Below are 24,587 nucleotides of genomic sequence, written 5' to 3' on the forward strand. Positions count from 1 at the left end.
AAAGCTACATGATGCTCCCTGGGAAGTGGCTGCTTTCTGATTGGTAAGCTTGGATCTGTGCCATGGACACTCACTGGTGGCCCAGAAATCTGTATTTATTTGAGGCTGATCCAACTTTAAAAACTAATGTGTCCGCTGTACCACTGTTCTCCTCTTCACTGAGCTTTCCTTTCTCAGTTTCATGCTGAAACCCCAAGAATCACAAATATTACCTTTCTACAAAATGCACCATGATGTCACCCCAAAGTCTTCCGGCCTCACCAGCCTATAGGAAGGAATGAAATTACATCTGAAATACAGCATGAACTGCCACTCCCTGAATGTAATATGACTGTAGTATTCCACAACTATACCACAGCCATTCTTTCAGAAAAAATTCATAGTTGTTCCATGGCGGGCAAATCTATGCAAACCTACCCCCAAAATACAATGAATCTGAGCAGCGGAAGAAAGCGGCTGACAAATCCTACCTCTTAGAAAGTGGCTGGGCGTGGTGGCTCATGCCTGTAATCCCAGCACTTTGGGAGGCCGAGGTGGGCAGATCACCTGAGCTTGGGAGTTCGAGACCAGCCTGACCGACATGGAGTAATCCCATCTCTACTAAAAATACAAAAAATTAGCACATACCTGTGGTCCCAGCTACTCGGGAGGCTAAGGCAGGAGAATCGTTTGAACCCGGGAAGCGGAGGTTGCAGTGAGCCGAGATCGCACCATTGCACGCCAGCTTGGGCAACAAGAGAAAAACTCCGTCTGAAAAAAACAAAACAAAATAAACAAACAACAAAAACATAAAGTAATATTTAATAGGAACTTACAAACAGAAGCCATGTCAGTGTCTGGTGGTGGAGAGATGAGATGGTAGATCCCCGCACCGTTACCCTGCAGACCCAGGGCTGATATCCCACAGGTAGAGAGTATACATGATTCAGAAGTGATGTGTAGGACAATTAAAGTATGAGAACAGCAAAGCTGTTTTGACCTAAGGGCAGGATTTACAGTAAGTATGTGATCTTACACACGGAATACTAGACAAACTGGAAATCTTAATGGTCTTCCCAGAGCAGAGGTTAATCTGAAGTCAACGTGGCAGATTAGCATCCAACGTGGAGTTGCTTTGGCCTCCACACAGCGACTTCAAGAAATTAAGAATCCCCAAAAGTAGCCACTGTCTTTAGGAGTACAGTGGAGGGCGGCGGCAGTGGTGGTCGTGGTGGTGTTGGTAGAAGAAAGAGGTTAGACTGACTTGTCAAAGTGATGCAACTAATGAGAATTTGCAATGTCTTAATCAGTTGCTGCAACAACAGTCAATTGTCCCAGAGCTCAGTGACTTGAAATAACAATCATTCCCATGAATCTGTCAGTCAGCTAGAGGATCAGAAGGGGGTCAGCTGATCTGTCAGTCAGCTAGGGGGTCAGAAATCCAAGTCTTACTGGTTTAACTGGTTATTCTTTACTGGTTATGCCTCTCTGTGTGAAATCCAAAACTGGTGTATGTGAACAGCAAGCAGCTTTCCTCCAAGTGGTGATTCCGGGACCAGGCTCCTTCCATCTTGTAGTCTTCACCAGCTTCAACGCGTGGCTTCCAAGACAGCTTGCTTATGTGCTTCATGCCAGCAATAGGAAGGAGAGAGTGGAAGGCTGTGCATGGGCAGCAGGGGAGTTCGGGGGCTCACCCTGGAAGTGGGGTGCATCACTTCTGCTTATATTCCATTAGCTAGAACTCAATTGCATGGCCGTAGCAAACCAACGGCAAAGAAAGCTAGGAAATGTAAGCTACTGTGTCCTCAGAAAGAAGAAATGAGTCTGCTAAACAGCCAGCCAGCCTCTGCCACTCATATAGAGGCTTGCCTCCCCAGCTGTGGCTAAAGTGAAAAAGACTGACCAGTTGTTTATCAAACTTAGCGGTCAAGCAATCCATGGAGTCATCCTCGTAACGAGAATGTTCTTCTGAACATTCAGAGCCTGCGGAGCAGCACAGCTGGTATTTGGAGCAGCTTTTGCAAAAGGAGAAATAAAAACTTCGATATAAAAGATGGATCAACGTTTCTGAGAACCTATAATACAAGAAGACTTAAGTTTTTTTCAAGTTGGAAAGAGGAGGTAAAATGTTATTATTATCAAATACGGGATTCTCCCTACATCTGAACATGCCAGGAGGCTTTTTTTTTTTTTTTTTTTTTTTTTGAGACGGAGTCTCACGCTGTTGCCCAGGCTGGAGTGCAGTGGCGCGATCTCGGCTCACTGCAAGCTCCGCCTCCCGGGTTCCCGCCATTCTCCTGCCTCAGCCTCCTGAGTAGCTGGGACTACAGGCGCCCGCCACCGCGCCCGGCTAATTTTTTGTATTTTTAGTAGAGACGGGGTTTCACTGTGGTCTCGATCTCGTGACCTTGTGATCCGCCCGCCTCGGCCTCCCAAAGTGCTGGGATTACAGGCTTGAGCCCCCGCGCCCGGCCGCCAGGAGGCTTTTTAACCTCGGAAGTCTCTACTTGTTAACATTTCAGATACTGTGATTGAATGAGGAATTCTAGATAGTTCTGTGAAGATTGGGAGAAGAAGAAAACAGGATGCCAGTCCTTGTTCCTAGGCCAAGACCTGAGCCCTGTACAATTTTTTTTTTTTTTTTTTTTTTTTTTTTTTGATATGGAGTCTCGCTCTGTCGCCCAGGCTGGAGTGCAATGGCAGGATCTAGGCTCGCTGAAAGCGCCGCCTCCCAGGTTCACGCCATTCTCCTGCCTCAGCCTCCCGAGTAGCTAAGACTACAGGCGCCCACCACCACGCCTGGTTAATTTTTTGTATTTTTTAATAGAGACAGGGTTTCACTGTGTTAGCTACGATGGTCTCGATCTCCTGACCTTGTGATCCACCCGCCTCGGGCTCCCAAAGTGCTAGGATTACAGGCGTGAGCCACCGCGTCCATCCGAGCCCTGTAATATTAATATTTGCATCTAAAATCAGGTAAACGGCAGTGTGTAAGGAAAAGTAATAAACAGTGTCATGTGAAGGAGAGAAGTTGGGATTTGAAATCGAAAGAATTGGGGAACTAAGTTGTGTAAACCTGGGCAAACTATTGTCTCTTCATGTGTGAAATGAAGACAACCTCTGATAATGTTTTTGATCTTTAAAGGGGGTGGAGATAGGAGATGTGGGGGAGGGGGATAAAATCTGGCATAGAGACGTGTCCAGTATATGCCAGTTCCTTTCTCCCTGTCCCATTTCTCTGTCATTCAATGTGGCCACCATCTTTAGTTGTCTTTATTATTAGGCGGAAGAAGCTGTTTCCCTTGGCTTAGAAAGCTTGTTTGAAAATACTTAATGCTAAACACATGTCTATAGAATCCAGAAAGGTCAGCTTCCTATTGGGACTTAAGCTTCCAAATACCTGTGTCATGAGCCAGGACGCACATGCTGGGAGGGAAGATGTAAATCTCAGCCCATCTCTGCCCATCTGTGTTGTCATCAGAGGAAACTTCCCCTAGCAACATGATGCTGGGGTTAAATAACGTGTCCTCGGTCACGAAGCTGCTAAGTTGGAGTCAGGATCTGAGTCCAGGTGATCTGGTCGTGAGCTCAGATTCTTAGGCTGACTCGCTACACTCTCTAGGTCTGGTACAAGCTGAAGAGGTGTAGGTGGAAGGACGCATGCTTATTGTGGGGTCCAGCTGTCTCCTGCAGGCCCCTCCCAGCAACCCAGGCCTTGGTCTCATGCTCTAGTTTTGGAGCATGGGGAGCAGCGGAGGTGATATTTGGAAGAGCTGGGTACTCACAAGCCATTGCTGATAATGACCCTCTTATGTTGTAAAGGCTCTCACTGGGAGCAGGAGCCCTTTGGGTGTCGACTGTCCGCTCTAGACAATCGTGATGCTCTTTGTCACCTTGTGAGGAACTTATTTAAGAGAGTGATTTTATTGCCCCTCCCCTGGCTAATGACTCTTGAGTCAGAATTGGTCACATACGAAGCTTCCTGATCTCCATACGGGAATCATGAGCCCACATAGAGCTATGGAAGTGGCAGTAATACTAGCTTCAGCCTTGGAGTCTCTTCATGGTTCAGTTTACAATATCCAGCAGAATAAAATAGGGACAGGTTCTGAGTTTTCTTTATCTTGAGATATTTCCTTAATGAAATGATACAGTTTGCATGAGCTGTCTGTAGGTGCCCCGCTCTAGGGAATAGAAAGACACGCATCCCCTTTCACAGAAATCCACAAGAATAGTAGCTGCCAGTGTTGAGGGCTCTGTGCCAGGAGTATGTACGTGTATATATATTGTAATTTGGTCTGTCCAACATTGAAGTAGGAATTATACTCCCCACTTTACAGAAAAGAGAAGTGAGGCTCAGAAAGGGAAGTTAATTTTCCCAAGGTCACACAGCTAGCAAGTAGTGGAGCCAGATGCAAACCAGACCTGTCACACTCCGGGGTCCTCACTCTCAGCCACTGTGCTATACTTGGATCAGGCTTCTTTTCACAAGCTCGAAACGGCTTTAGCAAACAGCCAGCAATAAAGGCCACATGCTGTTCCTCAACTCACTGAAATCCAAAGTAACAGTTTTGGGTGGATGGCACCTATTTTTAATCTGATTGAGCACTCAGAAGCCTCTAGAGTGAGTTGCTTTGCTCAAAGCAGTTACTCTACGCTAATGAAATCGTGATGATGAGTGCCACGCTCAATAAAGCAGAATTCTCTGACCTCGAAAGCTCATTTATCTGTACCCAGAGATGAGTCCAAATTATTTTCTCAGAATTTGGATGTAGCCTGACAGTCATGTGGACTAGTTTAGACCACTGTCTTTGGAGTTTGATTGTGGTTCTGCATTTAACTATTATTTCGGGCTACTAAAACTCTCCGTGGCTTAGTCTCCTCAACTGTAACATGGCAATAATAATGCCTATCTGTATGGAAAGCCATGTGAGTGTCTTCCTAATTACAACGGCTCTCTGAATTCTCCTCATCCTCCCAAAACACACATTATTGAGGACAATAAGTGCCCATGATTGAGCGCTGAGGACGAAAGATCAGTAAGACCCCATGCTAGCCATCAAGATACAGGAGAGAAATGTAAAATCATCACAATAATTAATTACAATAGAGTCTGATAAGTCCTATGACAAGATAAGTACCAAGAGAATGTTACTCTCCTGGGGTGGAGGTTGAGGAAAGTTTTGGAGGTGACATTTAAGCTGGGTCTTGTTAGATAAGAAGGATTTGCAGAAAAGGTCACTTGTTTGCCCAAAGGACCTCTAACTAGTAGCGTTTCAGGAACTGTGATACATGAAGTAGAACAGAGGGGGTGTCTCCCTGTAGACCCAGAATTAGGAACCAGAAGTGAAACATCAAGTACTCTACTTTCTGAAGTGAAGTCAACTTTATCTCAGAGATGGCAATAGCCATCTCTGTCCTTCCTGCTGAGAGGGCAGGACACCAAAGCTTACGTGAAAGCAGCTGTGGAAACAGTCCCAGTCCATAGGCTTGGCTCCCTGGCCTTAGTTTACCCAGTGATAATGACACCGCCAGTATATCCCCCTCAATGCAGTGGCCATAGTCAGAAAGTGGGTTCAGCTGTGCGCAGTGGCTCACACCTGTAAACCCAGCAGTTTAAGAGGCCAAGGCGGGTGGATCACCTGAGGTCAAGAGCTTGAGAACAGCTTGGCCAACATGGTGAAACTCTGTCTCTACTAAAATTGCAAAACAAATTAATTGGGCATGGTGGCACACGCCTGTAATCTCAGTCACTCAAGAGGCTGAGGCACAGGATTACAGCCACTGACATGCCCGGCTAAGTTTTGTATTTTCAGTAGAGATGGGGTTTCACCATGTTGGCCAGGCTGGTCTTGAACTCCTGACCTCAAGTGACCACGCACCTCGGCCTCCCAAAGTGCTGGGATTATAGGCCTGGGCCACTGCATCCGGCCATCTCTGCATATTTAAAAAGTAATTAATATCCTTAATATCTTTTAAAAATACAATGGTACAAAAATAAAGGAAAATGTTTAAAGATTATTTTGTTCTTTACAATTCTCTTGCTCTTTTTTGATTAGTTTAGGAATCAAATTTTTGGGGAGAGTCCAAAATGATGAAATTGGAAAATAAGCTCTATTAGGTGCACTATTAAGTAGAAAGAGCCTCTCAAGTTTTCTCCTAGGCTATTTGAAGTTATTTTATTTGGGAATTTTTTCTTCCTAATTCTGCCTCATAAGACAAAGTACTAGGAGGTACAAAGGATAGTGATGTAATGGCTCTGTTTCCCTAACACTGAATTATTTTCATTTGGAAGAAGTTGGTCAGTTTTCAGAAAAGTAATTATAAAGTTATTTTTACCTTTGGTTAATTTGATTTCTTAAATAGCACTTTCCTTGACAGAAATTTACAGTGTAAAGACAATACGTAACTGGTTCAGTCAGATGAAAATCCAATAATTAGCTTATGTTGAAACTAGATGTTGATTTAGTACAGGATTATACACGTGGATTCCATAAAACCCAAGCAAACTTTATGGCAATACGGGAAAGGCAGAATCTCATGGATCAGTATGAAAAGATATTGAGTAAGTTGCCTTTTATATTATTTTGTAGAATATTCATTCAAATTTGGCTTTAGGATATGTTCATGGTTAATTGCAAATTGAGTGGCAGAACCATGGTGGCGATTTCACAGTTTCCAATTCCCATTTCACTGTCTTTGAGCATTGCTGCTACAGCGTCATCCTAATCTACTTTTCCGTTTTTATCTCATGCTTCCTCTTATTTTACCATTGGCTGCTGCCAACCTTGACTTTCCTGTCTTAATTCAAAGTGCAGCTTAGATGGTATCTTCACGGTATTTTGATCTCTTACCACCCACCCTAAGAATTACAACATTATTTTTATGATCCTCTGCAGATGTGCTAAAGAAAATAAAATTTTTAAAATTATAGCATTATCAGTTACTGAAGTTCTCCATGTTTGTCTTCCTGTTTATCCACTATCTCTGCCCCCTCCCTTGTCCCAACAATTGTATATTACATTTGTATGTATTACAACAATAATACATACAAACTCATAGCCTTAATGTTACATTATTTAAGGACTCCCAATGTTTTTATGCTGATCTCAATCTATCATTTTAAATATTTTTTAAGGTGAAGTCATTTCGCCTCTCCTTTAATGATCTATTCTAGCATTTGATACACAATTTGGGAAATTTTTTCACAACTGAACACGACTGACAGTGTTAAGTCCCGTGGGCATCTCATTGAAGCTGAAGACTTTCCAATCTGGAGCCATCGAATGATACCTGTCATCGTGTCACTGGTGAGAGATTATGTGATAAGTTTCATAAACTGTGATATACACGATTATCAACTGTACATTATGTGTACTCTCAGAAACACTTTCCTAGAGATCCTTTATTTTGTTGTGACAGTTTCAACAGTAAGACAGTTGTCAGATTTCTAGTCCTTCAGGACTTGTAAGCCTTTTGTTTAATTTCCGTTCAGTGTATTTACATACACATTTTGAGGAATACACTGGAACCTGTGTACGGGATGCCTTTAATGTACAGACACCGAGCACCCCTCACACACAATGTGTGGGAATCACTAGAATGCAACCCATTGTAATCACTTGGTTTTTGAAAAATGGGCAGAAAAGATATATTCATCCATTCCTTCAACTAGCTCCTGAGGACCAACTCTGTTAGTCACAGTAGCAGGTAGAAATGTAAAGACCAACGTGGCCCTGCAGGAGTTTATAATCCAGGTGCTGGAGGAAAGTAAGGCAGGTACTCAAGTTAGTATAATCCAAGGCAGAATATGATTAGTGAGATGTGATATAGTAATGATACCTGACATTGTGTGTGTGTGTGTGTGTGTGTGTGTGGGGGTGGGTGGGTGTGTATAGTAACTTACACAGTATTTTTTCATGTATTTTTTTTTTTGGCTCCATAATGATCTTTCGGTTAAGATAGAAATAATCAGTCTCATTTTACAAATGTAGACATTGACACACTTGTCTAAGGTGAAGCCCCTATGAAAGGATGGAGTATAGATTTAAATCCAAGTCATCAGTCTCCCGAGTCCAGTGTGTTCTTGGTTATATCATTCTGCCTTCCTCGGTTGTGTTTTCTCCTGTGTTTTGCACAGTAGCCCTGCGTCTCAGCCAGTATTTCCATTTTAACAGCATGACTCTCTTTGGTCTTACTGTAGTATTCGTACAGTTAACTTGAATTTTAAAAATTTGGAGCCAGGCATGGTGGTTCACACCTGTAATCCTAGTACTCTGGGAGGCCGAGGCGAGCAGATTGCTTGATCTCAGGAGTTCGAGACCAGACTGGGGAACATGGCGAAACCCCATGTCTACCAAAAATACAAAAATTAGCTGGGCATGGTGGCGTGCTCCTGTACTCCCAGCTACTTGCGGGCCTGAGGCAGGAGGATCACATGAACCTGGGAGGTTGAGAAGGCTGCAGTGAGCTGAGACTGTGCCACTGCACTCTAGCCTAAGTGACAAAGAGACCCTGTCTCAAAAAAAAAAAAAAATTGTTGGCTTCCTTAAGTTTCCGTTGGTGGACCACACGTATTACTGTTATGGAAAACATTCCATTTCAACGGCTTTCCCTCCCCATATGCTACATACTAAATCAGTGCTACGGTTTACTTCCGCTTGGAGAAAATGAAGATAGCAGAGAAGGAAAGGAAAGTAAAAGTAAGATATTTTGTTTGTTTGTTTCTGAATGTTGAGTTATTTTCGTGAAAAACATAGTAAACTGTTAGGCCTAAAATAGAGAGGCATTAATACTTATCTGTTTATACTAGATATCATTTTTGGGGGTGAAAGGGAAAGGATGACGCACTTTTGTTGTTCATTCAAAACTATGAAGAGACTCCATGCATCTACTTTCAAGATCACTGGGGTCACTCAGTTCCTCAGATTTTGTATCCTCTGCCAAAAATGTTTATAAATGTTCTCTTTTGTCCCAGGTCATATAAAAGTGGGTCTGGAGTAAACAACAGACGAACTGAGCTATTTTTGAAAGAACATGACCACCTTCAAAAGTAGGTATTATTGAATGTACGTGCATGATGCCATTTTCTGTGTTTATTGATTCATTGACTTATGTAACAAACATTTTATGATGTTTATTATAGTAAGTGCTTTATCCATGCTAATTCATTCTATTCTCCTAATGACTCTTTTCCATAGAAAAGGAATTGCAACTCTTCCGACCATAATGAGAAAAGATCCTGTGCTAATCACTTAATTGTTACCTTAACAGTGTTTTTTATTGCCTTAATGTGCTCTTTTCCTTAGCAAGTCTTGCTCTAAAGCTTTTGTCCAATACTACAGGTTATTAGTTAAAAAATCATGCTGATAATGACTTATGTTTGAATGGCCTGTTACCACTTATATATGAAGAAGCCATATAAAGAGACATTAGGTCATATATCAAATTCTAAAAAGGTTTTATTTTTCAAGATTTCAGAAGAAAGTACTTAAATACTTGGATGAAGTAGATATAGTTTTAAAAATAAGCCACCATAGTCTGTTTCTTTGTTTTTCTACTTTTCTCTGAAATGTACAGGTTTCTTTGCTCTTGACTTTGTGTTTTGTTGTAGAAACTAAGGATCAGAAAATGACTTATCTCTGTGGACTTAGCCTATAAGCACTTGAGCAGCTTGTATCCGTGAGAGTTAAGTGTTAGGAATTATGTTGATATTTGCTACTGAATGTCATAAATTAGTCATGTCTTACGGGCTTAACATACCTTTCAATTTACTTTTCTTTAAAAGTCACCACTTTAAATATAAGCTGTTGAAATCAAAACACACAAGGATCCAGAGCTTTTTAGAAGCCTGGGTGCTCCTAGCGTTGAAACTAGTTTTCTGAATCTGTTGGACATTATTGGTTCGAACATGGGGCCAGTCTCTTCTAGAGCATGTTTAGTTTGTGGTATTCCTAGCTTTGGTAGTTCTCTTTGTATTTGACAAAGACCACTGTGAAAAGAATTTTGCGTTGCATCCAAAATTATATTAATCTATTCTTGGGGAACACAGTAATTTAGAGGATAGAATATTCTAGTAGCACAAAATACAGATTAGGTTGCATCAGTATCTCTATATTTATTGCTTCAAAAGACGCAGTTAGAAATGCAGTAGTTGACTTTGACAAGAATGATTCGATGCTGAGAAGCGTCTACCAGTTATTATACACACAAATATTATTTATTTCATGACTTCAGAACACATCCCATATTAAAACTTATGTATGAATTTTGCAGAAAGTTTTGCCTTTGCTTTAATTATTCAAAGTAAATCCTTGAGGAGTTGAATATCATTCATTTTACAGGAGAATGAAGCAATTCAAGTATACACATCTTTAATAATTTGTTTAGGCTATAAACATGCTGAGAAGACAGAAATCAAAAGGTATTTTTCCATCTTAGATCAAAGTATAAAGTCTCAGACAATTTTACATACAATATTCTTTATATATATTATATACTTTATATACATTTCTTTCAACATTCTTGTGAAGAAGTTTGTGTGTGCCAAACCTATACAGTGAGAAACTGAGATAGGATGAAACTGAATGGAATGAGAGCTTCAATATATATATACTTCCAATATATACACTTTACATATATTATATATTTTATATACATTTCTTTCAACATTCTTGTGAAGAAGTTTGTGTGTGCCAAATCTATACAGAGAGAAACTGAGATAGGATGAAACTGAATGGAATGAGAGCGTCTGATGAATTAGAGGAGTTGTTGATTGTGAAAACCAGGGCTTAGTCATTGCTCTCAATATTGAGTACACGAGCTTCCAAATATTTTTTTTTTTTTTTTTTTTTTTTTTTTTTTTTCTGGAGACAGTCTTGCTCTGTTGCCCAGGTTGGAGTGCAGTGGTGCGATATAGGCTCACTGCAACCTCCGCCTCCCAGGTTCAAGCAATTCTCCTGCCTCAGCTTCCCGAGTAGCTGGGACTACAGGCGCCTGCCACCATACCCAGCTAATTTTTGTATTTTTGGTAGAGATGGGGTTTCACCATATTATCAAGGCTGGTCTTAAACTGCTGACCTTGTGATCCACCCACCTCAGCATCCCAAAGTGATGGGATTACAGGCGTGAGCCACCAGCCCAGCCTCCAAATACTTTTTGTAGTCAATTTTTTTGAAATTAAAAATACTTGCTAGGTGGCAAGATAATATTAAAATTATTAGTAAAATATGGTTACAAAGTAATGTGAAAAACTAGTTTTTCAATGTTACTGTATTTCATTTGCTAAGTGCTTTGAGGAAGAAGTGGGAAGATTTTTTTGAAATAACAAAAGCTCTAAATGTGCTTTTGTCGTAGTGCTCATTTTAAAAAGCATAGATAGTTCAACAACACAAAAAGAAAAATTTAAATCACACATTACTACAAATTCTCTAACATCTTTTACTCTTCAGTAGATTGCAAGCCTTTTCCCAGGTAATCTGATTTTTGTTGTTGTTGTTTTTAAACATATGGTGTGGCCGGGCACGGTGGCTCATGCCTGTAATCCCAGCACTTTGGGAGGCCAAGGGGGAAGATCATGAAGTCAAGAAATCCAGATCGGCCGGGCGCGGTGGCTGACACCTGTAATCCCAGCACTTTGGGAGGCCGAGATGGGCAGATCACGAGGTCAGGAGATCGAGACCATCCTGGCTAACACGGTGAAATCCCATCTCTACTAAAAAATACAAAAAACTAGCCGGGCGAGGTGGCGGGTGCCTGTAGTCCCAGCTACTGGGAAGGCTGAGGCAGGACAATGGGGTAAACCTGGGAGGCGGAGCTGAGATCCGGCCACTGCACTCCAGCCTGGGTGACAGTGAGCTGAGATCCGGCCACTGCACTCCAGCCTGGGTGACAGAGCGAGACTCCGTCTCAAAAAACATAAATGTGTATATATATACGCATATATATATATATATACACACGTATACACATATATATGGTGCATATATTGCATAATACAGAGAAACTATAAATTATGTAACCACTTCCCTAATGCTGGCCTTTTGTATTATTTTCTGTTTTTATTATTATACACAGTAAAGCCTTTGTGTGTATCCATCATTATTTTGATAAGTTCCTAAATTAGAATTGCAGGATCAAAAAACACACTCATTCGCAGTTTTTTCTATAATATTGCCAAATTTCCAAGTTTGATATTTTGCAGTAGGATCAGACTGTTTATGGCAAGAATTATGTTTAAGCTTATGCTTCTTCATAAATCTTCTTTCATGATAATGTAAATTTTTACTTGTTCCAAAAGTACATATTTTTGCTTGGAAAAAGAGTAGATCAATTATTGTAAATGAATGCCAGACTTTAACACACACACACACACACACACACACACACACAGAGAGAGAGAGAGAGAGAGAGAGAGAGAGACAAAGAGAGAGAGAGAGAGAGATAATTAACTTTGTAATGAATTGTTTTTACCAGTTCTCCTTAATACTCTTTTTATCTGAAAATGGATGTTTGTAGGTTTTAGCAGGTTGTGTTATGGAAGACAGAAATTACTTTTCCTACAAGGTGAATAAGATAACTTTCATTTTTGGCTTGCTTTCCCTGAGTCTCAGTCAGAAGAAAATACTGACTTTGAATTAGTGTCAAGCTTGCAGCTATTTGTTTTTCACGGGCCTGTTGATACATTTTATTTATTTTATTTTATTTATTTATTTATTTTTATTTTTATTTTTATTTTTTTTTGAGACGGAGTCTCGCTCTGTCGCCCAGGCTGGAGTGCAGTGGCGCAATCTCGGCTCACTGCAAGCTCCGCCTCCCGGGTTCACGCCATTCTCCTGCCTCAGCCTCCCAAGTAGCTGGGACTACAGGCGCCCGCCACTGCGCCCGGCTAATTTTTTCTATTTTTAGTAGAGACGGAGTTTAACCATGGTCTCGATCTCCTGACCTTGTGATCCGCCCGCCTCGGCCTCCCAAAGTGCTGGGATTACAGGTGAATTAGTGTCAAGCTTGCAGCTATTTGTTTTTCACGGGCCTGTTGATACATTTTTAGAAAGTTTTTGGTTGCTGTTTCGGTTAATTTCTCTTCCTTTCTACAATTGTTGTCTTCCAGTACTCCCTGATATTTTTCTTCTTGAAGAAGTAGCTAGTTAATTTTTTTTTTTTTTTTTTTGAGACGGAGTCTCGCTCTGTCACCCAGGCTGGAGTGCAGTGGCCGGATCTCAGCTCACTGCAAGCTCCGCCTCCCGGGTTCATGCCATTCTCCTGTCTCAGCCTCCCGAGTAGCTGGAACTACAGGCGCCGGCCACCTCGCCCGGCTAGTTTTTTGTATTTTTTAGTAGAGACAGGGTTTCACCATGTTAGCCAGGATGGTCTTGATCTTCTGACCTCGTGATCCGCCCGTCTCGGCCTCCCAAAGTGCTGGGATTACAGGCTTGAGCCACCGCGCCCGGCCGTAGCTAGTTAATTTTAAAGTTCTTCTCCTCACCCCAAGAACTTCTGCCTTTATAACTGTTTCTCTCTTCATATTTATTTTATACAAGATATGTGGCTGATTATATTGTTTCTGTCTGTACAGATGGAGAGTTAAGGAATAAAGAGGACAGACTAGATTACCTCAAACACTGAAATGCTATGATTTGTCCCAAGTCATACATGCATTATCTGACCAGACATAATATGCTTTTTCTCTAGAAGCATTTTATCATTTTGAATAAAATAGGTCTTCTGAATTTACCTTAAGTTGACAACTTTCAGAGTTTTTCAGGGGTGAAGAGAAACTAGAATAAGGAGATAACTTACACAAACAGAAAAAGCCTCGTCTCTTCTGGATTCCTTTAATGCCAGTGGTCATCACCAGCTGTAGATCAGCCACCCTTTACCCGAGCTGGGACCTCCACCTTCTCATCTACAGGTGTATCACCTCAGAAATCTTCTGCATCACACTGTCACCCAACACATTTTCTCCTTCCAGGCCTCTGCAGTCTCACAAGTTTGTCTGTATTTTTCTTCTTATAACCTACCCTGCTACCCTAGCCCGCCTGGATCTCACAGGAGATTAACTGAAATCCTCCCAACATTGGGCCTTTCCTGTGCCCGTCTTCCTGCTGTACCCTGGTAAAATGCCAGCCCAATCCAGTCTGTTGTTCTACTTCTGTATCTGAGGGCTAAAGAAAAAGCAACTAGTCATACAGATGAACCCTGTTTTAAAGTAACTACTAAATCTTTTCAAACTCATCTAAGTACTCAGCTTTGCCTGATGCCTTTTCCTTGCCCAACCCTGTTTAGTTCTCTCATTCTCTTCAACATCTTTACCCAGTCTCCTTCCCCCTCTTGACCTTCCTGTCTCTTCACCTGATACTGAGGTTCTTAGCTCCTACTTCATTGAGAATGTTAAGGTTTTGCTCTCTTCCATAAATTGACCTATAGGAGTATCCTTCACCCCTTTCCTATGGTTTTTAGGGGATGGAATATTTGTCCTGAGAAGGCCAGTACATCCATCGGACGCTTGTCTCTATCCCCATTTGCTACGTAAGTATTTGACTTCAGCCATCCGGTACGCTGGCTCCGTCTCTGGTTTACACCTGCTGTCTCTGTGTCAGCACTCACTTCCGCTTTAGCCCCTTGACTTCTTCCCTCACAACACTACTGAACTTGTCAATAAGCACATGAGTGATCTCCTGCATGCCAAGTCTCACCATCATTTTTCTTCGTGCTGTTTCTCTGCTGCTCTGCCTGACTTGATATTATAATCTCCTTTCCTGAAACCCTAGGCTACTGTAGCACAACACTTTACTGGTTCTCCACTTACCTTCCTTACTTCTCTTTTGTGTTTTTTCCCAGGTCCCTCCAGATGTGGCCTAGGAATCCTTTTAAACACAGTGCACCAGGCAGAAATTAGTTGGAATTACTTCATAAGATGCAGTTTATTTGCTATTCACCCTTGTATTTCCGCTCCATTATTTGTCCTTGATATGCCTGTCTATGAAAACACTCTCTCCTTCCCAGAGATGGCAGCTAACAAGACCTAGCAAAGAGAAACGGGAATTTTCATTCACAATTTCATAGGGAAAGCAATTGGTAAGAATATTTTACTGCCAAGAGTAATAAAATTAATGAGAGAGTTGAAGAAAGAGGCACGAATTCTGAAACTGTCTAGAACCATCTAAGAGGTAAAGCTGAGGCGTTTTATCCATACTTGCGGGCTGTGATTGTTTCATAGAAGTACCCTCTGATTTATGGGCATGTCATTGATCACAACTAGAATTACAGATTGGGCACATTAAGCACATCAGCGTAAAAATCCTTGACATTTTGGACGGGTGCGGTGGCTCACGCCTGTAATCTCAGCACTTGGGGATGCCGAGGTGGGCAGATCACGAGGTCAGGAGTTCGAGACCAGCCTGACCAACACAGTGAAACCCCATCTCTATTAAAAATACAAAAATTAGCCGGGTGTGGTGGCACGTGCCTGCAATCCCAGCTACTTGGGAGGCTGAGGCAGGAGAATCGCTTGAACCCGGGAGTCAGAGGTTGCAGTGAGTGAAGATCTCACACCACTGCACTCCAGCCTGGGCAACAGAGGGAGACTCTGTCTAAAAAAAAAAAAAAAAAAAAAAAGCCTTGACATTGTAAAAATACCTCTGGCAGGGTTTTAGTGTAGTCATAATATTTAAAATATTACCACGATTTGTCAGTTTCTTACGTATAATTTTGTTTAGTCACATGCGTGATAAGAACATATAGACTTCTTGCTGGGGGCATTGGCTCATGCCTGTAATCCCTGTAATCCCCACTACTCAGGAGGCCGAGTCGGGAGGATTGCTTGAGGTCAGGACTTTGAGACTAGCCTGAACAATATAGCAAAGGTCTGTCTCCTACAAAAAACATAATCATAAATAGATTTCTTGGTTTGTAGGGTTAACTTTTAATATTTTCCTCCCATTAATTTGCCCCCCCTTTTTTTTTTTTTTTTTTTTTTTTTTTTTTTTTGAGATGGAGTCTCGCTGTGTCACCCAGGCTGGAGTGCAGTGGCATGATCTCGGCTCACTGCAACCTCTGCCTCTCGGGTTCAAGTGATTCTCCTGACTCAGCCTCCTGAGTAGCTGGGACTATAGGCATGTGTCACCACGCTGACTAATTTTTTGTTTTTTTTTAGTAGAGTTGGGGCTTCACCATGTTAGCTAGGATGGTCTCCATCTCCTGACCTCGTGATCTGCCCGCCTCGGCCTTCCTAAGTGCTGGGATTACAGGCGTGAGCCACCGCCCTCGGTCTAATTTGCCACTTTTATCTGACTAACATACCTTAACTTTTTCCTTGGATTGGTGATATAGTGAAATGATTAGGGCAGGGTTTTGAAGCCAGAGAGATTTGGGTTCATATCCCGGTGTGGGCTGTAGATTTTGGGGGCAGTGGACTTAAATCCTCTGACTTTCCAGTTAGTTTTATTTATTTTGTTTTTACTTTTTGAGATGGAGTCTCCCTCTGCCATCCGGGCTGGAGTGCAGCGGCGCGATCTCGGCTCCCTGCAAGCTCCACCCCTCGGGTTCAAGCCATTCTCCTGCCTCAGCCTCCCGAGTAGCTGGGACTACAGGCGCCCGCCATCATGCCTGGCTAATTCATTTTTGTATTTTTAGTAGAGACAGGGTTTCACCGTGTTAGCCAGGGTGATCTTGATCTCCTGACCTCGCGATCCGCCCGCCTCAGCCTCCCAAAGTGCTGGGATTACAGACAGGCTTGAGCCACCGCGCCCGGCATCCAGTGACTTTTAAGTGGGTAAAATAACCCTTACTTTGGGGAATGTTGCAAAGATTAGAGAGGATGTATGTAAAATGTTTACCTATTCCAGTGCTTGGTATGTAGTAGACGAATTCTAAAATTACACTGAGCTATTTTGCCCACTGTGGATTTAGAATAGAAAAGTATACTCATACATTAGAATTGTGCACCTAGAGCTAAGTGACTCCAGCCCTGTGGAAACCTTCAATGCCAAAATGGCATGTAGGACTAGATAGACGAATGTCACCTGTCCCTGTCTATTAAAACTCGCTGTATTGGGCCGAGGACATCGCTTGGCGGATGAGTAAGCCTCACCCATCTGGACAGCAGCATTTATACTTCAACGTTACTTTTATCTTCATATTTGCTGCTTGTTGTTATTTATGTGGTAACTAGCATGAATGATTCATATACACACATATATATTGTCTGTCTTGTTTTGAAATATTACACCAAGGAGAAAACACCATTGTGCAGTTAGTGACAGTAAAGTAGCCCCAGACACAGTGCTCTTCGGTGGAAACGTGGGAAGTTTACAGAAGAAGTTCTGTGTCATAGTGATAGCCGTAAACTTTGGAATATGCAAAGATCTTGAAGTGTATCTCTCACCTATACCAGGGATTTTGGTAGAGTAGAGAATTGCATTTTGAGCTTATGAGAACTGGTAGCATTGGATTATTTCACTTTATATCTATCACTCCGTTCATGGGGTATTTTCAGATTTCATGTCAAGGCTCCATTTGGTTCAGATGGTACAATTGTCTGCCATGTTGAAATAGGTGGCAACGCAAATTAAAATTATCCTGAAACAAGACTTTATTTTATTTTTTTTATTTTTAAAATTTTTAAAAATTATAGTTTAAATTCTGGGATACATGTGCAGAACATGCAGGTTTGTTACACAGGTATACATGTGCCATGGTGGTTTGCTGCACCTATCAACCTGCCATCTAGGTTTTAAGCCCCGCATGCATTAAGTATTTGTCCGAATGCTATCCCTCCCCTTGCCCGCCGTCCCCTGACAGGCCCTGGTGTGTGATGTTCCCTCCCTGTGTCCATGTGTTCTCATTGTTCAACTCCCACTCATGAGTGAGAACATGCGGTGTTTGGTTTTCTGTTCCTGTGTTAGTTTGCCGAGATGATGGTTTCCAGTTTCATCCATGTCCCTGAAAATGAGATGAACTCATTCCCTTTTACGGCTGCCTAGTATTCCATGGGGTACATGTGCCATGTTTTCTTTATCCAGTCTATCCTTCATGGACATTTGGGTTGGTTCCAAGTTTTAGTATTGTAAATAGTGCTGCAATAAACACATGTGTACATGTGTCCTTATAGTAGAATGATTTACAATTCTTTGGGCATATACCTAGTAATGGGACTGCTGGGTCAAATGGTATTTCTGGTTCTAAAAGTCTTAAAATATCCTCTAAAGCAGATTTCAAAATACAACATCCATGAGTCCGCAGGAGACCTGCTCACAGACGGCATCTGTAATTTACAGGAAGATGACGCTGACACTGGCTTAACCATGCACTTAGCACACCACAGTTACAATGAAAATCCAATTTTGTGCCAAAAGTGGGAAATAAATAGAGGCCTAAGTGTTTGCTTTAGGAGACTTTATTTGATTCATGTAAAGAGAAAATGGTTTTATTACATGTAAAATAAGATTTAAAGTGGTCACTGTGAGGAATCGCCACACTGTCTTCCACAATGATTGAACTCATTTACACTCCCACCAATGGTGTAAAAGCGTGCCTGTATCTCTACATCCTTTCCAGCATCTGTTGTTTCCTGACTTATTAATGATCCCCATTCTAACTGGCATGAGATGGTATCTCATTGTGGTTTTGATTTGCATTTCTCTAATGAGCAGTGATGATGAGCTTTTTTTCATGTGTTTGTTGACCGCATAAATATCTTCTTTTGAGAAGTGTCTGTTCATCTCTTTCACCCTCTTTTTGTTGGGTTTTTCTTTCTTGTAAATTTGTTTAAATTCTTTGAGGATTCTGGATATTAGACGTTTGTCAGATGGAAAGATTGTGAACATTTTCTCCCATTCTATTGGTTGCCTGTTCACTCTGATGATAGTTTTTTGGCTGTGCAGAAGCCCTTTAGTTTAAGTTTTTTTTAAATATTTGTGTAATAATGTCCAGGTTTATCAAGCAGAATGATCTACATAGGAGCTTTTATGCAGAACTCATTGTTCTTCACTTAGAGCTTGTTAGTCCCATAGTGAAGTCAAATCCATCTTCAGTTGCTACGTGCCTTTGTTACACAGTGAAACTTGAGTTGGAGATGCTCTGCCGAAGGGAGGAATTTTCACTCCCCAGATGTGTTTGTGTAATATAATGTATTTTTCCCCTTTCCCCTGTGGAAACTTTGTGGACAGATTATTTCAGTGTTAACCCTGATGGATATTTTAGTAATCGAACAAGTGTCTGTTACTCCTTTTTCATTTATTTATCAAACACTAATTGGGTGCCTTCTGGGTGCCAGACACTGCACTAGACTCTGGGGAGTCAAAGGTGAATCACACTTAGTCTCTATCCCCTGGGAATTCATTCTGGTGAGAGAAATTGTAAACAAACCATTATGATCCTATGGGATATTTTTTAAAGTATGAAGTGAGATAATGTGTGTGAAAAACTTTGTAAGCTTTACACATTTAAGATTTTTTTCTCCAGTGCATAGCATGATGCCTGACATATTTTAATTGCTCTTTATACCCTTGAATGAACTGGTGAAGGGCCAAGAGTTATGAGAGTATAATACTAGAGTGGAGACGGATTCGTTCCGCCTGATGGACAGGTGGGATGCGGAGGCTTCTAAGAATATCACTTTTGAACCGGACTTGGAAATATAAGTTATTTATTTTAAGAATTGAGAAAAGAGATTCTGGGGGGCAGCTGTCAGTCGTTAAAGTGCCTGGATTAAGAAGAACCACATATCTACAGGCTTATACAGTTTACAAGACGCTTTTGTTTACCATATCTCTTTTGAGCCTTATGACAGGTGCATGAGGTGAGTTCATACAACCAAGAGAAGCCTTGACCAGACCTGGGTTCTAGGGTGTAAGAGACAGCATCTGGCCGGTTTATTCTCTTCAGTTTCACGGATGCTATGATTGCTAATATTATTGGATTTCAATTTCTGAAAGCATGATTTTCTGAGTTACAAGTATATGAAAGACAAATGTATACATGTAATAAAATGTATAGTTTTGTTTTTTGTTTTTTTCTTTTTCTTTTTTTTTTTTTTTTTTTTTTTTTGAGACAGAGTCTCGCTCGGTCCCAGGCTGAGTGCAGTGGTGCGATCTTGGCGCACTGTAATCTCCGCCTCTGAGGTTCAAGTTATTTTCCTGCCTCAGCCTCCCAAGGAGCTGGGATTACAGGTGTGCGCCACTATGCCTGCCTAATTTTTGTATTTTTAGTAGAGAGGGGGTTTCACCATACTGGCCAGGCTGGCTTCGAACTCCTGACCTCATGATCTGCCAGCCTCGACCTCCCAAAGTGATAGGATTTTAGACATGAGCCACCGCGCCCAGTCATAATTTCCTTTTTATTTCTGTAAAGCAGGTTAGCTTGTATTGATACATGAGGAGGTTGTTTCCAGAGGTTTCAGAAACAAGCTAGAAAATGCTTCCATAATATTTAATAGATTCTTTATGATTCAAGCAGTGTTTCAGGATTTTCAGTCCATTTAAAGCATTTATCTAACGAACACTAAGTAGAAACTATGAGCTCTACATTCTCGTGTAAGCTTACTTTTTCTGTTATAGTTGAGCAACTTTGTTGACATTTTTATTTTTATTTTTATTTTTTTATTATTATTTTTTTGAGACGGAGTCTCCCTCTGTCACCCAGGCTGGAGTGCAGTGGTGCGATCTCAGCTTACTGCAAGCTCTGCCTCCCGGGTTCATGCCATTCTCCTGCCTCAGCCTCCTGAGTAGCTGGTACTACAGGCGCCCGCCACCACGCCCAGCTAGTTTTTTTTGTAGTTTTAGTAGAGACGGGGTTTCACTGTGTTAGCCAGGATGGTCTTGATGACCTGACCTCGTGATCCACCCACCTCGACCTCCGAAAGTGCTGGGATTACAGGTGTGACCCACCATGTCTGGCCCAGTTGTAGCTCTTATGTTTAGATCTTTGATGCATTTTGAATCAATTTTTGTGTGTGGTGTAAGGTAAGTGTCCACCTACATTCTTTTGCATGTAGATAATCCAGTTTTCCCAGCATTATTTGTTGAAAAGACTCTTTCCCACTGAATGATCCTGACACTTTTTTGAAAATCACTTCACCATATAAGCGAGAGTTTATTTCTGAACTCTCTGTTCTCTTTCAGTGCTCTGTGTTTCTGCCAATACAACACTGTTTTTTATTTATTTATTTATTTATTTATTTTGAGGTGGAGTTTCACTCTTGTTGCTCAGGTTGGAGTGTAGTAGCCTGATTTTGGCTCACTGCAACCTCTGCCTCCTGGGTTCAAGTGATTCTCCTTCCTCAGGCTCCCGAGTAGCTGAGATTACAGGCATGCGCCACCACACCCAGCTAATTTGGTATTTTTGGTAGAGACGGGGTTTCTCCATGTTGGTCAGGCTGGTCTTGAACACCCGACCTCAGGTTCCTGGTGCTTCCTATTGCACCATCTTCCCAGAATCCTCTCCCTTCCTGTTGTGCTTTTATAGCCACGCCTGCTTTCCTCCTGCTGCCAGACTTAGTCATAACCACTAATGTATTCTTCATTTTGGTAATTTTGTTATCTCAAGGATGTTATATACACGGGATAATAGAAGTTGTAATTTTCCAGAGGCCAGGTGCGTGGCTTAGGCCTGTAATCCCAGCATATTGGGAGGCTGAGGTGGGTGGGTCACTTGAGGTCAGGAGTTCGAAACCAGCCTGGCCAACATGGTGAAACCCTGTCTCTACTGAAAATACAAAAATTAGCCAGCTGTGGTGGCGCTCACCTGACATCCCAGCTGCTTGGGAGGCTGAGACATGAGAATTGCTTGAATCCAAGAGGCAGAGGTTGCAGTGAGCTGAGATTGTGCCTCTGCACTGCACCCTGGGTGACAGAGTGAGACTCGGTCTAAAACCAAAACAAAACAATATGTAACTTTCTGGGATTGAGTTTTTTACACTAGGTTTAATTCCTCGGAGATTCCTCCAGGTTGTTGCTTAATGTTTGTTACAGTTATACTGCATTTTGTTTAATTACTTATTTGCTGAAAGATAATCTCAGTTATTTCCACTTGTAGGTTATTGTGAATAAAACTGTTACAGCCAGGCGCGGTGGCTCACGCCTGTAATCCCAGCACTTTGGGAGGCCGAGGCGGGTGGATCACAAGGTCAGGAGATCGAGACCACAGTGAAACCCCGTCTCTACTAAAAATACAAAAAATTAGCCGGGCGCGGTTGTGGGCGCCTGTAGTCCCGGCTACTCTGGAGGTTGAGCCAGGAGAATGGCGAGAGCCCGGGAGGCGGAGCTTGCAGTGAGCCGAGATCGCGCCACTGCACTCCAGCCTGGGCGACAGAGCGAGACTCCGTCTCAAAAAAAAAAAAAAAAAAAAAAAAAAAAAAAAAAAAAAAAAAATTACACAGGTTTTCATGTGAACATAGGTCTTTATTTAGTAATTTTGATAGGTGGGTAGTGATCTCACTGTGTGTATTATTATTATTATTTTTGAGACAGGGTCTTGCTCTGTTACCTAGGCTTTGAAGGGCAATGTTGTGATCATGGCTCATTACCACCTTAACCCTCTGAGTAGCTGGGACTATGGGTGTGTGCCACTATACCCAGCCAGTGTTTTTAAAATAGGTTTCTGAGGAGATGGGGTCTTGCTATGTTGCTCAGGCCGATTTTGAACTTCTGAGCTCAAGCCATGCTCCAGACTGGTCTCCTAAAGTGCTGGGATTACAGGCCACTACACATGCCTCATTGTGTTTTTAATATGTATTTACTTAGTGGCTAATGATATTGACCATCTTTTCAGGTGCTTATTTGGTATCTTTAAAAAAAAAAATACAGAACACTTTAAGAATTTGCATGTCATCACTGTGCAGGGAACATGCTAATCTTCTCTGTATTGATTCAATTTTGGTATATGTGCTGCTGCGACAAGCAAACTAATACCTTTATATATCTGCTGTTCATCACTTTTGGCTATTTTCTTTTTCTTTTTTTGATACGGAGTCTCCCCATCTCTACTTAAAAAAATACAAACATTAGCCGGGCATGGTGGCACATGCCTGTAGTCTCAGCTACTTGGGAGGTTGAGGCGGGAGAATTGCTTGAACCCAGGAAGCAGAGGTTGCAGTGAGCTGAGATCGCACCACTGTACTCCAGCCTGAGCAACAGAGTGAGACTGTCTGAAAAAAAAAAGTATTCTACTCTTGGTGGGTGCAATGTTCTGTTAATATCCATGGATGCAGTTAGTTCATGGGGTTGAATTAAATATTCTTGCTGTGAATATATGTGTAGTTTTAACAGTTGTTACAGGGAAATACTGAAGTCTTTCTAGTGGATTTATGCATTTCTCCATTCTGTTCCATCAGGTTTTCTTTCACATATTTTGTAGTCCTGTTTTTTGGTGCATACACATTCAGGAATGTTATGTCCTTTTGGTGGATTGACCCTTCTCTCAATAAATAATTTCCTTCTTAGTCTCTAGTACTTTTTGTTTGCTCTGAAGTATACTGTTTCTGATATTGTCATCTAGCATTTCTTTAATTAATGTTTGCATCATATACGTTTTAAATTTTTTCTTTGCTTTCAACCTGCTTAGATTGTTATATTCAAAGTAAATTTCTTGTACACAAAATAGTGTTAGGCTATGTTTTATTTATTTTTCTTTATTATTTTTTTTTTTTGAGATGGAATCTTGCACCGTCACCTGGGCTGGAGAGCAATGGCATCATCTTGGTTCACTGCAACCTCTGCCTCCTGGGTTGAAGTGATTCTCCTGCCTCAGCCTCCTGAGTAGCTGGGATTACAGGTGTACGCCACCATGCCTTGTTTTTTTTTTATATTTTTAATAGAGATGGGGTTTCACTATGTTGACCAAGCTGGTCTCAAACACTTGACCTCGTGATCTGCTTTCCTCAGCCTCCCAAAGTGCTGGGATTACAGGTGTGAGCCACTGCGCCTGGCCTTTTTTTTTTTTTTTTTTTTTTTTTTTTGAGACATGGTCTTGCTCTGTCACCCAGGCTGGACTGCAGTGGCACAATCGTGGTTTACTGCAGCCTGGACCTCCTGGGCTCAAACAATTCCCCCACTTCAGCCTCCCAAGTAATTGGGACCACACATGTGCACCATCACACCTTACTAATTTTTTTATTATTTGTAGGAACAAGGTCTTGTTATGTTGCCCAGCCTGGTCTTGAACTCCTGGGCTCAAGAGACCCTCCTGTCACGGCCTCCCAAAGTGCTGGCATTACAGGCGTGAGCCACCACGCTTGGCTTTAGGTTAGTTTTTAAAATCCAGTTTGTCAATCTTTGTCTTTTATTTTTTGAGACAGAGTGTCGCTCTGTGACTCAGGGTGGAGTGCCGTGGTATGATCTTGGCTCACTACAACCTCCACCTAGTGGGTTCAAATGATTCTCCTGCCTCAGCCTCCAGAGTAGCTATTACAGGTGCCTACCACCACGCCTGGCTAAATTTTTTTTTTTTTTTTTTTTTTTTTTTTTGTATTTTTAGTAGAGACAGATTTGCACCATGTTGGCCAGGCTGGTCTCGAACACCGAACCTCAAATGATCTGCTCTCCTCGGCCTCCCCAAGTGCTGGGATTATGGTCATGAGCCACTGCACCTGGCCAGTTTTTGTCTTTTATTTG

General features: G+C 41.8%; 1 long non-coding RNA gene and 1 other non-coding gene across 5 annotated transcripts in view; one reads left to right on the forward strand and one right to left on the reverse strand.

Moving 5' to 3' along the window:
- Nucleotides 1–8,555: 8,555 nt before the first annotated feature.
- The window catches only part of LOC126939321 (uncharacterized), a 40,826-nt gene continuing 24,794 nt past the window's right edge, over nucleotides 8,556–24,587 (forward strand). Inside the window, exons 1-4 of one of the 4 annotated variants that reach the window (XR_007720349.1) lie at nucleotides 8,556–8,681; nucleotides 8,957–9,031; nucleotides 14,437–14,505; nucleotides 14,818–15,204. This is a non-coding gene — a long non-coding RNA (uncharacterized LOC126939321). Of the gene's footprint in view, nucleotides 8,682–8,956; nucleotides 9,032–14,436; nucleotides 14,506–14,817; nucleotides 15,205–18,185; nucleotides 18,985–24,587 lie in introns of those variants that run through there. The other 3 variants (XR_007720348.1, XR_007720347.1, XR_007720346.1) reach the window with 3 other exon arrangements.
- On the reverse strand, nucleotides 22,772–22,878 carry LOC126939979 (U6 spliceosomal RNA). Its single transcript, XR_007720513.1, has one exon. It is a non-coding gene; the product is annotated as a U6 spliceosomal RNA (small nuclear RNA).

Source organism: Macaca thibetana, chromosome 16, assembly GCF_024542745.1.
Source record: "Macaca thibetana thibetana isolate TM-01 chromosome 16, ASM2454274v1, whole genome shotgun sequence".
NCBI classification, from domain to species: Eukaryota; Metazoa; Chordata; class Mammalia; order Primates; family Cercopithecidae; genus Macaca; species Macaca thibetana.